We start from the raw sequence: 12167 nt of genomic DNA, 5'->3' as shown, positions 1-12167 counted from the left end.
CCAATTCCCAGTTGTTTTCTTTTATTGAGGTCTTCAGTCCAGCTGTGTAAAGTCCATTTGTGCATTGTATAGTAAAAAGGAGGCTCCCTTGTGTGAGAAGAGCCCCTTTCATCGTTCTGCCTGTGGAGGATTGAAAGTAAAGTTAGAGAATTGCTTCATAGTATAACTATTCCAGTGATTTAAAAAAAAAAAAAAAAAAAAGCAATTGATAATTTATAAGAACACTGTTCTTTCCCTGTTAATAATGGGGATTTCCATGACCTGTTTTGCTCCATTTAAAAAGACAAACCCAAAAAAACCTTCCAACACTAATCAAAACTAAGTCAGGACAGTTGAACTAGTGTACTGAAACTGTATTGGAAAATGCAGTTTCTTTGCTGCACACTGTAAATGTGTATTCTGGTTTTATTCCCCTCCAGACTTCTTAAAATCACATTGTTATCGTAGTCTTTGAAATGTAAAAATGCTGGGACATCAAAGAAATATTGTGATGGTCAAAGAAATTTAGGAGAGTATACATAATGAATACTTAACACCGGAGGTTTACTTCATTTTTTGTGAAGATATCTATTGTAGCAACTTAGAGCTGGAAAATGAGGCATGAAATTGTTTGTAGAAGGTTCAGTAAATTGAACGTTAAGCATTTGTATGTTTGCTGCAAAGCTAAGCTTGCAATTTTAGTCATAACATGGGTATCTTTGCATTTGTTCTGTAGCTTGTTCAACAAAAAGCAAATAAGAAAACCTTAGAGCAGCAGGGAAAAACATTTTGAGGAATACAGGAAGAATACGAAGATGGGCTCTTCTGGAGATACAGATGAGGATGGCCTTCTTTATTAAAGAGGTGTTTTAATCTAGCTGAGGATCCTAGAAGCACAGTGAATTAACCTTCTCAAAACTTCCGCAATGGGATTCAAACCCATAATATGACCTAGAGCCAGATAGACTGCCATTACACTACACAAAGCTACTCAGATCTTCTGCTACCATGTTTATGCAACTTGTAGTACTTGAGGTTGCTTGCTTCGCTGCCTTTGCCAGTGTTCTTCATTCCCACATTACTTGCCCTTTAGGAATGTCCTACTTGCAGAAGTCTGAAATCTCTCTTTTGATTCTGCTGCTTTCAAGTCAAGATTGCCTGTTGTATAAACCTTTCCATAAGTAGGAGGTTGCATCATGTGATGGGTGATCACATTCTCCCATGACAAAGGATGTCATATGACCTGCCATATGACTAGAGGTATGTGCACTGGGGGCTGCCTACAAATGTTAATGTGGTCAATGGCATTTTTGAAATGGGAAAGAGGCATGATGGAGTGGCCTGCTAAAACTGCTTATACCACCTGTGTCTTTCTGTTCTAACTCAAGAAGCCCCTGGAACTGAGGACAGCATAATGAAATGAATGTTTTGCTAGCCTGGGATTAGTCCATGTGCCGTAGAATATGCATCACAGTTTCCCATCCTTTGTCTCCCTATCCTTTTTCAAGTAACAGTAGCACTTTCAAACTTGTATGAAAGTCAGCTAGCTCAGGCCAACAGAGTTTCCCAGGAATTGCTTCTTATTTCCTCCTTAGTCTCCTACAACCTTCTGAAAATAAAAGATTTAAATAATTTTCACATGACATGGTGAAAGTGTTTCAGTCTTATAGAGTCACCATGGTCTGCAGAACAGATTTATATTATTACCAAATTTACTTGCAGTAAATTTTGGGTCCCAGGTTTTAGCTGTGCACTGGTTACTGTGTAGTGTAGTGAAGCTAAAAGTCTCTGACTGTAGTGGTGCTTCTGGTAGTCATTAAAATACTTCAGGGGATAGGTGTCATGGGTAAAAGCAACCCTGTGGCTGGCTTTCTGTATTATCATGTGTTCCTCCTATAGTTATGTCTTTCATGAGTCACTTATACTGAATTTGATTCTAATCTCCCTTACTCGATTCTGCAGACTTAACTGGAAGGTTGTTAATTATTTGCAAGCTGCGAGAACATTGATGAAACTTTGTTTTGAGCACATTATAGAGCTAGGGAACATGGTGATTAGTTGTGCCTGTATTGTGTGAGTATTTATAACCGCGCTGATTAACTTCTGAAGACTCACTCTATGTTGGATTTTTTGCACTACTATTAGATAGTAGCAATTGTTCCAACTACTACTACTTTATTGTGTTAGGTCTCCCAAAAAGTCTTGAGAACAATTCATCCTCTAGGAGGTAAGATGCTTGGAATCATTAAATGAGATCATTACAAACCCAAGGTAGAGGGTACATTTGTGAGACACTGGCAATTGTTCACTTGTTTCTGCAGTTGTAGCTTGCAGCTTTGTTGGCATTAGATGCATTCTGAACCAAATGGAGAAACCCCATTAAATTTCAGATTTACAAATTTAAAAGCTGCAGCTTTATTTCTAGCTGTCTTCACTTGCATTATATTAGTGTCACTAAATTAATACAAAGCAGTGAGTGAGTACATCAGTGTGAAACTGATAAAATGAAGTGGATGATCAAGTTCCTGCAAATTTAACTCTCAGTCTTGTTTGGACATGGAATCCACGGATTCTGGTCCAACCCAGCTGTTTTGGGTTTTTTTGTTTGTTTTTTTTTTTAATTGTTCATTTAGATGTTCTGCATAATTTCCTATTTCCCTCAGAAAACAGTTGAAATTCATGCACCTTTGATAGATTAATTTGAATGATTTTATGTCTTTGTATTTTAAAATGTGCTAAAACTCTATCCCGTACAGTTCTGAACAGATATTTGGATCTAGATACTAAGCTTATAACCCATAAGTGGTGTAAGACATTCAACAGGGCTTACTCTCTTCTACCTGGTACGTTAACATCTCATGTATGTATTGAGATTGTTTTAGAGATCTATCCTTTTTGAAGGTTCATAGAATCATAGAATAGTTTGGGTTGGAAGGGACCTTTAGAGGTCATCTAGTCCAACCCCACCTGCAATGAGAGCAGGGACATCTTCAACTAGAGCAGGTTGCTCAGAGCCCCGTCCAACCTGACCTTGAATGTTTGCAGGGATGGGGCATCTACCACCTCTCTGGGCAGCCTGTGCCAGTGTTTCACCACCCTCAGTGTAAAAAATTTCTTCCTTATCTCTAGTCTAAATCTGCCCTCTTTTAGTTTAAAACTGTTACCCCTTGGTGTTTAATTTGTGTTAAATTATGTTCTGTAAATTATTGATACAACTTTTCATGCCTGCAAACATACATTTGCTTAGGTGAATAGTGTTATATCATTTTGTCTTTCACCGAGGCAATTACTACTGTATTACATAGCTCATCCAGTCACAGGCATCTTCAGAGACTCGTATTATTGCAGACTGCCATTTAGAATTCTTTTTGACTTGTTATTGTCTTCACCGTTTTTCTTTTTCTTTCTTTGACATTTTTAGATGATTTTTGACATGTGAGGAAAAATATACATTCAGATGATTAGAATGTTGCTGCCTGGTCTCTGCTGTAGTCAACCAAAAGACAGCTAAAAAAGCACTAGAGGAAGAAGAAATTAAAAGGCAGTGATACATGATCTCTTTTCTATGCTGCTTATTGAAAGACCAGGAGTATGTTCTCTAGAAAATGCTTTTGCCTTTCTTGATTGATTTTTGACCAAGAGGTATTCATAACCATATGTTTTAATTTCTCTGTAAGTGTAACACTGACTGTTCTCCACATCAGCTGATGTCAATTTGGGCAATTTAGTGTTGTGTTTTAGTTCCCACACTTTTCAGCACTGGTGAAAATATTCTGTGGTTTTGTACAATACTTAAAATACTCACAACCTTTTCCTAACAAGAAAGCAGGAATGCCAAGAGTTACTATAGTTACCTAAATTTATCATAAGTAGCTATGAAGAGGGTGGAAAAAATTTGGGATGGTTTAGTTTTCTGTTGGGGATTCTGTCAATACTAACATCCTGATGCATCCAAACCTGATTTTCTTTTTGATTTTATTATGTAGACTTATATATTTAATATATATTTTTATATTTATTTAATTATTATATAAGTTTATTATTATAAATTTATTATTTATAGACTTATATATTCTAAATTTATGTCTTTTTGATAAATATATTTATAAATATATTTTCAAATAAAATAGATTTATATTATAGACTTATAAATTATAAATTTCTTATGTATAGACTTATATCTTTATTATTTATATAGTATTTATATATTTATGTATTTTATATACAATTATAATTTATATTTGTATATTTATCTTTGTATATTTTATATATTTAGATATTTTTATATTTAATATTATATTATAAAAATATAATTATTTATCTATTATTATATATATGTAGGCTTACATATTTCTTATATAGCCATATATATTATATAGTCTTTACTATATAGACTATATATAGCCCATCACAATACATTGTAACAGGCAATGTTTTACAATGATCTGTTTACAGGGCACATGACAAATACGAAATGTATTCTTCTCCTTTAAAAAAGAATGTGAAAGGTAAGTTAGGAATAGGCCCAAGCAAAAATATGATTAAAAACCCAATATATTGTTTTTCAGTGTTGCTCTTCTACTTGCTTGCTTACTTGTTCCCCTTTGCACTCTGTGCTGCTGTTATGCTCTCCATTTTTGTGGACTTCTTCAAGTACTGAATTTAAAGCTGATCACACCGTTTACAAGTTGTTAGCATTTTTTTTTTTCATTTGGGGGATAGGTTTATAGAGGAATACTAGTTGAACTAGTAAGATAGATTAGTAGAAATCGTTAAAACTAGAACACTTCACACACAGAATCTCCATCTCCAAGATATTTTTAATGAGCCTATACGTTCCTAATTTTGGGATTAAAAGATAGCCAAAGAGAATGCCTTATCTGAAACAGAATATATGATATGCAGCATGTCTCCTCTTTAGGCTATATCTGCTTTCTAAATATTTGTGCATATATTGGACTTAATTTTATATTTTTCCTGTTAATTTTAATAAATGTAGAGAAAATGGGTTGGCTTCATCTAAGTTTTAAGGAATTATTTCCTCTAAGAGAAGCCTAGCTGCTGTATACATGGACCAGGTCAGTATGTGCTATTTCACCCTGTCAGGCCCATTGAAATTTTTTCCCCGTTTAGTCTAAGACATCTTAAAGCAGAGTCCTTCTGTGATATCATAACTGAGGAAGATGTTTGAGAATATTGAGAAACCTATAAATTTACAACCCATTTAATTAGCATATATTCATGAAGCTGTGATCCAAATGTCAGTGCAGCCAGGACTTTACTTCCAGGTGTGTTGAAAAATTGTACTAATGGGTTGGGAAGGTCAGGAATACTTAACATATAAAAAGAAACCTGATACCTTCCTCACACACACTTTTTTTTTTTTTTTTTAATTTAAGGCTGATATATACGTGTGGTGTCAAAAATGTTTAGACATCTTTCATTCAGAATAGTATTTTCAAGGGAAGACTCCCAGTATAGGCAGAGTTGATGTACAATGATAACAGTTTATTTTGCATATTTGGTCTTTTGTAAAGAATGCATGTATTTGTTAAAAAATGGAAATTGTGCTGCTGTGCATGAATTGCTTCAGATGTCCTCCTCAGATACACTTTATGTGCCTGAATTATGAGTAGATGAGGTCTAATGTGTCATTGTTTGTTTAATGGTCATAATTCAAATATAGCTTTATATGAAGTTTAATAATGCTATGAATCAGATATAAAATAAGTGTGTGTAGGTGTATACATATAATTCTCTATTATCATCTCTCTGTAAACGCGTTTCTTGGGACGTTAAGTACATACTTTAAAGACTCAGTGGTAATTTTGGTCTTCAGTATAATACTTGAGAGGGCATTTAAAGAAAACCTATTATGCCTTCCTCCCTCAGGAAAGAGAAGTGTAGGAAATTAGTTCCTATTGCCAAATTACTCTTTAATCCTGGAGAGGCGGTTAAAGAATTTCCATTCGTATATCATATATTGCATATTCTTACTGTCTTCGTTCCCTGAGAAGATACTGGTTTACACATGATGAAAGAACAGGGAAAGTAACATCCAGTCAGTTCCTCTCTCATTTGCATGTATATCCCTATATTATAATGATAATTAATTTTATCCTCAGTTTCATTCAGTTCAGCATATGAGGTGAATCTGGACTTCAGTGGCCAGACTAAAATGTAATTGTTTTCTTTGACCCCAAGGGGCAATATACCAAAGACACATATTTGGCCTATGTGGATGAATAACATGTTTCTTTAGGCCATTTGATGAAAAATGCTACCAGTTTCAGAAGCATCAGAGTTTGAGGACACAATGAACATACTCTCTATGAACAACCAGAAAATGTAAAAGTTGGTTTACTTTTTTTTACTGATAGGATTCTCACTAATGCATTATGTTCTATAATTTTTAATTTTTTACAACTTAGTAGTTTAGACCTGTGCAATAAAATTCATGGAAGGATTAGTCCTCCTAATTTGCTATCCCTTTTTATTCACTGTGCAACGATGACAGTTATTACATAAGATTTCCCATGATTAGGTATCTTATCTAAGGTATTCACTCCCATCCACTCATACTTACATCAAGTAAAGAGTAATATTTTCTATAGATTTATGACTGCCCTCATCCCTAACGTGGGGCATAAGAATGTGGCTGAATTTTCTGTTTCAATACATGAAGATATAAAACTTCCATCCGTACAAAGGTTTGAATTAAAACAAGAATAAAGCAAAAGGGAATGTGAATCAAAGCAAAAGGTAAATCAAGCCCACGGTAGGTTTTACACTCAACAAAGGAGATAAGGTAAGACAAATGACCGTGTGTAACACCATAAGCCCAGGCAGTGAGCAAACTAACCTACACTGGTTGTACTTTGAGTCAGCAATGTGCCCATGTGGCAAAGGCGGCTAATGGTGCCCTGGGCTGCATTAGGAGGAGTGTTGCCAGCAAGTCAGTGGAGATGATTCTTCACCTCTACTCAGCACTGGTGAGGGTGCATCTGGTAGTGTCCAGTTCTGGGCTTCATCTACTTCCTAATGGCCGAGGGCCACTGAGATAATGAAAGGACTTGAACACCTCTAATCTGAGGAAAAGCTGAGAGTGCTGGGATGGTTCAGCCTACAGAAGAGAAGGCTTATATACTTAGAGAAGGCTTGGTATAAAGATGATTGAGCCAGGCTCTTTTCAGTGGTGCCCAGTGACAGGACAAGAGGCAACAGGCACAAACTGAAACACAGGAAGTTCCATCTGAACATCAAGAAACTTTTTTTTACTGTGGAGGTGACTGAGCACTGATCCAGGTTTCCCAGAAATTTTGTGGAGTCTCCATCCTTGGAGATATTGAAGTCTGGATGTGGTCCTAGGCAGCCTGCTCCAGGTGGGTCTGCTTGAGCAGGATGGCTGGACAAGGATCACCTCCAGAGGTCACTTCCAACCTCAAGTATTCTGTGATTCTGTGAAGACTGACGATAAATTAAAACTTCAAGGGCAAAGTTTGTTCTTTGGAGGAAAATACAGAATTACAGCTATTCCAATTTTAGAGACTCTTGCTTACCAGTATAAGCAATGCTTACTATCCTTCTAAGTACATATTCCTTAGTCAATTTAGTTTGAGCTCCTATTTCTGTCAGCAACATTTGGGACTGAATCCAAGATCAGTAGTTTTGGGTCCTGAAGGAAAGAAAAAAGTTATTAAACAATGTATTATAGTTTTCCTATTTCATGATGACTTTTTACGTACATCATTAACTCTTTTAAACAGAGGTTAATTCTAATAATGAAGGATAACAGAAGTTTCTCTTTTAAGATTTGCTCGCTCTGTAAATGTACCACTCCTTTATTTCCCATACTTGTGGGAATAGCTGTTTTTGCTATCCAGTGATTTTGTCTCTCTGGTCTGTTCCTCTTTTTAGTATTAACATTCCAGTTGCACTTAAGTTTGTCATAAGTAGGTCCCTGCTGTGCTAAGTGCTTTTTGGATACGTGCCTCAGACAACTTAGAAAAAGAGGAAAGGAAACAGTAGTTCAGAAAAAGTCAGTGGTAGGGCTACGAATGGAGTCCAGGCCTATATTTTGGACTAATACTCTGTGTATGGGAGGATGCTGGATGCCTCTGTGTCCTTCTTCCAAGCCCACCTCCCATAAGCATAGGCTATCCAGTCCAACTCTGTAAAGCAGGAAAAAGCAGAGCAAAAAGTTTATTTATTTTATCCTCTCAAGAAGCCAGGAAGCTTAACACTGCCTGAAGTTACATAATTTCTGCTTCTTGCAGTAACTTTGGAGAAGCAGCCATGGGAAGCCACGTACCATGCTGTCATGGTTTCACCCCAGCTGGGAACTAAGTACCACACAGCTGCTCGCTCATTTCTCCCCCCTCCAGTGGGATGAGGGAGAGAATCAGAAGAGTAAAAGTGAGAAAACTCGTGGAATGAGATAAAGACAGTTTAATAGGGAAAGAAAAATCCGTGCACGCCAGCAAGGCAAAACAAGGAATTAATTTACCACTTCCCATTGGCAGGCAGGTGTTCAGCCATCTTCAGGAAAGCAGGGCACCATCACATGTAATGGTTACTTGGGAAGACAAATGCCATCACTCCGAAGTCCCTCCCTTCCTTCTTCTTCCTTCCATCTTTATGTGCTGAGCGTGATGTCATATCATATGGGATATCCCTTTGGTCAGTTGGGTCCAGCTGTGTCCCCTCCCAACTTCTTGTGCACCCCCAGCCTACTTGCTGGTGAGGTAGTGTGAGGAGCAGAAAAGGCCTTGAGCCTGTGTAAGCACTGCTCAGCAATAACAAAAACATTCCTGTATTATCAACACTGTTTTCAGCACAAATCCAAAACACAGCCCCATGCCAGCTACTATGAAGAAAATTAACTCTGTCCCAGCCAAAACCAGCATATGTGCTTTGTGGATCGCTGTCAGGAAAATAAAACCTGGAGAATGCAGGAGAGAAGACTGTGGAGTCTTCTTCTGGAATGAACAGGACTCTGACTCAACATGCTACATGCAGGAAGCAAAATTCATGTGCTTATGCAGAGAAGAGGATTTTACATGATTATTCTGTAAACCTTCAGACAAAGCCCACACAAGAAATGTAGTAGGATTAATATTCACATATAATTTTAAAGAAGGATCAATTAATTTCATAAATACCTCTACAACATGTAGGATGTAAATTAGTGATATTTTTATTTCTGAATTTAAAATGTTTTTTCCTAACAGATATCTTTGCTTTAAACAATATGAAAGAAACATTAGGAAAAAAACTTTTATAATATAAAATCAAGAGATCCAGGAAGACACTTACTCTTCTCCATTTCATGGTACACCTCGGTTTGATATGTGTCATATTGCAAGATTGAAATCTGAAGATTCTAATCCCAAATTGCCCAAAAAATGATTCGGATATGTTCTAAGACCACTTATCTCTGTGGTACCAATTGCATTGTTTGTGCTTCTTTGCACTGAGCTGTACATACTTAGCAGCTGTTATCCATCACTGTATAGAAATGGAAAGAAACTAAATCCCTTCGTGATCACACTGTGTAGGTACTAATTGATTAATTATTTAAAGGAGTAGTACCCTCTTATTTACTGACAAATAAGTCTAATATGAGGGTTCTTTTTTTTCCTTTTTCTTCTTTGTTTTAAACAGAGACAGTATTTATTCTGTGCTACTCAAGGCAATTATTTTTCTATAATTAGAAAGCATTCATATTTCATGTTATACAGATAGCTTTTGGCCCTATAGGATAGAAAACTAATATCAGTAATTTCTCATTGGTTTTTAGATACTTTCCATCTGTATTTTAAGTGAGCTTTTGTTGTTCCTGTTAACAACAGCAAAATCCTCAGCTGGATTCTGAGCTACTTGGTAACAACGGCCCAATTTTCATCTTTGCGTCCTTTCATTTCGGAATTGCTTGTGCAGGTGGTTGCTCTACAGCTCTCTTTCTTTTACGTGACTATAATGCTTGTGATTTGTTATCAATCTGGTTTTAGACCAGGCCACTTTGCAGGGATTGCACTAGCAGAAGTCTTTAATGATTAATTCCTTGCTGACAACTGCTGGCATCCCACAGGAGCATTCTCAGTGCCTGTTGTAGTAGGTCTGACTGCCCCTTTGATGCAGTTGAAGTCTGTTCTTTGCACCTTTCTTGGCATCAGTGTTCAAATACTTTACTTTGTTAAGTCTGAAGCAAGTGGTTGTCCAAATGAAATTGCAAGACATTGCCCCCAGATTTGAAAAGCCATTTTTTTCCTCAAGGTCTGTGTCTTGTGTGTTCCCTTTGTCCTAACTGCTCTATGTTCTTCCTCCCCTTCTAGTGTCTTTCAGATGTATGGCTAAAAAATGATCATCAAAAGATTTTGCATTCCAAAGCACTATATCCAACTGAACTTTTTCATGATCATCCTGTTACTGTCAGGAAATGGACAGGAAAAATTGAATGTTTCTGTTTGGGGAATTATATTCTACTTTCAAAATAAGTGAGCAAAATTATGCCAGTATCCTTTATTAATGTTTTGACATGTACATTTCTACCTAAGTCATTATACCTATTAATAATGAAACACAAAGTCCCCTGAATTTTTCTAGCAGTACACTCCAATCCTGACCCAGAGAACAAGCTAAATCAGCATGGTGGTTTCTGATCTCATTGTGTTCTTTCAGGAACACACAATATGACTATGGTCTTTGAGGTATAAACACAGTACTTTTTCCAGGTGTCGTGGTTTAGCCCCAGCTGTCAACTAAGCACCACGCAGCTGCTCACTCACTCCCCATCCCACTGTGGGATGGGGGAGAGAATTAGGAAAAAAAAAAATCTCATGGGTTGAGATAAACACAGTTTAATAGGACAGAAAGAGCGAAAGAAACAACAGTAATAATGCCAAAAAAGGAATGTACAAGAACAAGTGATGCCCAATACAGCGATTGCTCACCACCCGGCGATTGACAGCCTGTCCCCGAGCAGCGATTTCTGCCCCCCAGCTAACTCCAGTTTATGTACTGGGCATGACGTCATATGGTAGGGAATATCTCTTTGGCCAGCCTGGGTCAGCTGTCCTGGTTGTGTCCCCTCCCAGCTTCCCGTGCATCCCCAGCCTCCTTGCTAGCAGGCCAACACAAGAAGCTGGACTGTCCTTGACTGCTTAGCAACAACCCAAAACATCAGCACCTTATCAACAGTTTCTCATCCCAAATCCAGAACATAGTCTCACACTAGCTTCTGTGAAGAAAACCAGCTCTATCCTGGCTGAAACCAGGACAGTATCCACCCCTTATTCAATACCATTTACGTCATGCTCGGGTCCTACACTTTTCAATACATTCCAATTATTCAGTATTACTCTTCCTGTCTTTTAATATATACACACAGATATCACTTTCTTAGTCCATGGGCCATCACTTTAAAATGTCTGTGGAGTTCATTTGGTCCATGACTCTGGGCTTCATCCATCATAGCAGTCTCTCAGGGCAGGGGAGATGGTATGTGGTGTTGGATTGTCATCTGGCACGGTCCATGTCCATGATCTGCAGGTCGAAGATGTCAATCTCGAGGGAACTGTTGGGCCCAAGCTGCTGAAGCCAGTTCTGGTTCCATTACTGCTGCACGTTGCTTGGTTTCAGTGAAGCTCATTCTTCATCAGTCTGGGTGATTCTTACTGTAATACCATTGATATGTATATGGTAGATCGCAACCATCGTCCTTCATACCAGAGGGGCTTTAACCGTTTGGCTTGTTTGATCGCAGCGCACGTTTCACATTCATGGATAACCTGTGCAATAGTGTCCATGGTCAAGTCTACCCCTTGATCCCGAGCCCATCGATATGTTGCATCTCTTCCCTGATGGCCTGAGGTGTCATGGGCCCACCGAGCTATAAATAATTCACCCTTACGTTGCTAGTCCGGATCCACCTGAGCCACTTCAATCTTCGCAGCCTGATCCACCTGATGTTTGTTTTGATGTTCTTCGGTGGCATGACTCTTGGGTACGTGAGCATCTACATGATGTACTTTTATGACTAGATTCTCTAGTCAGGCAGCAATATCTTGCCACAATTCAGCAGCCCACATGGGCTTGCCTCTGTGTTGCCAGTTGCTCTGCTTCCATTGCTGTAGCCACCCCCATAGAGCATTTGCCACCATCCATGAGTCAGTATAAAGATAGAGTAT

This window comes from Phaethon aethereus (genome assembly GCF_964289735.1).
Source record: "Phaethon aethereus genome assembly, chromosome: 5".
Lineage (NCBI taxonomy): Eukaryota > Metazoa > Chordata > Aves > Phaethontiformes > Phaethontidae > Phaethon > Phaethon aethereus.
The sequence above is the reverse complement of the archived record's forward strand: the minus strand, read 5'-3'. Positions refer to the sequence as shown.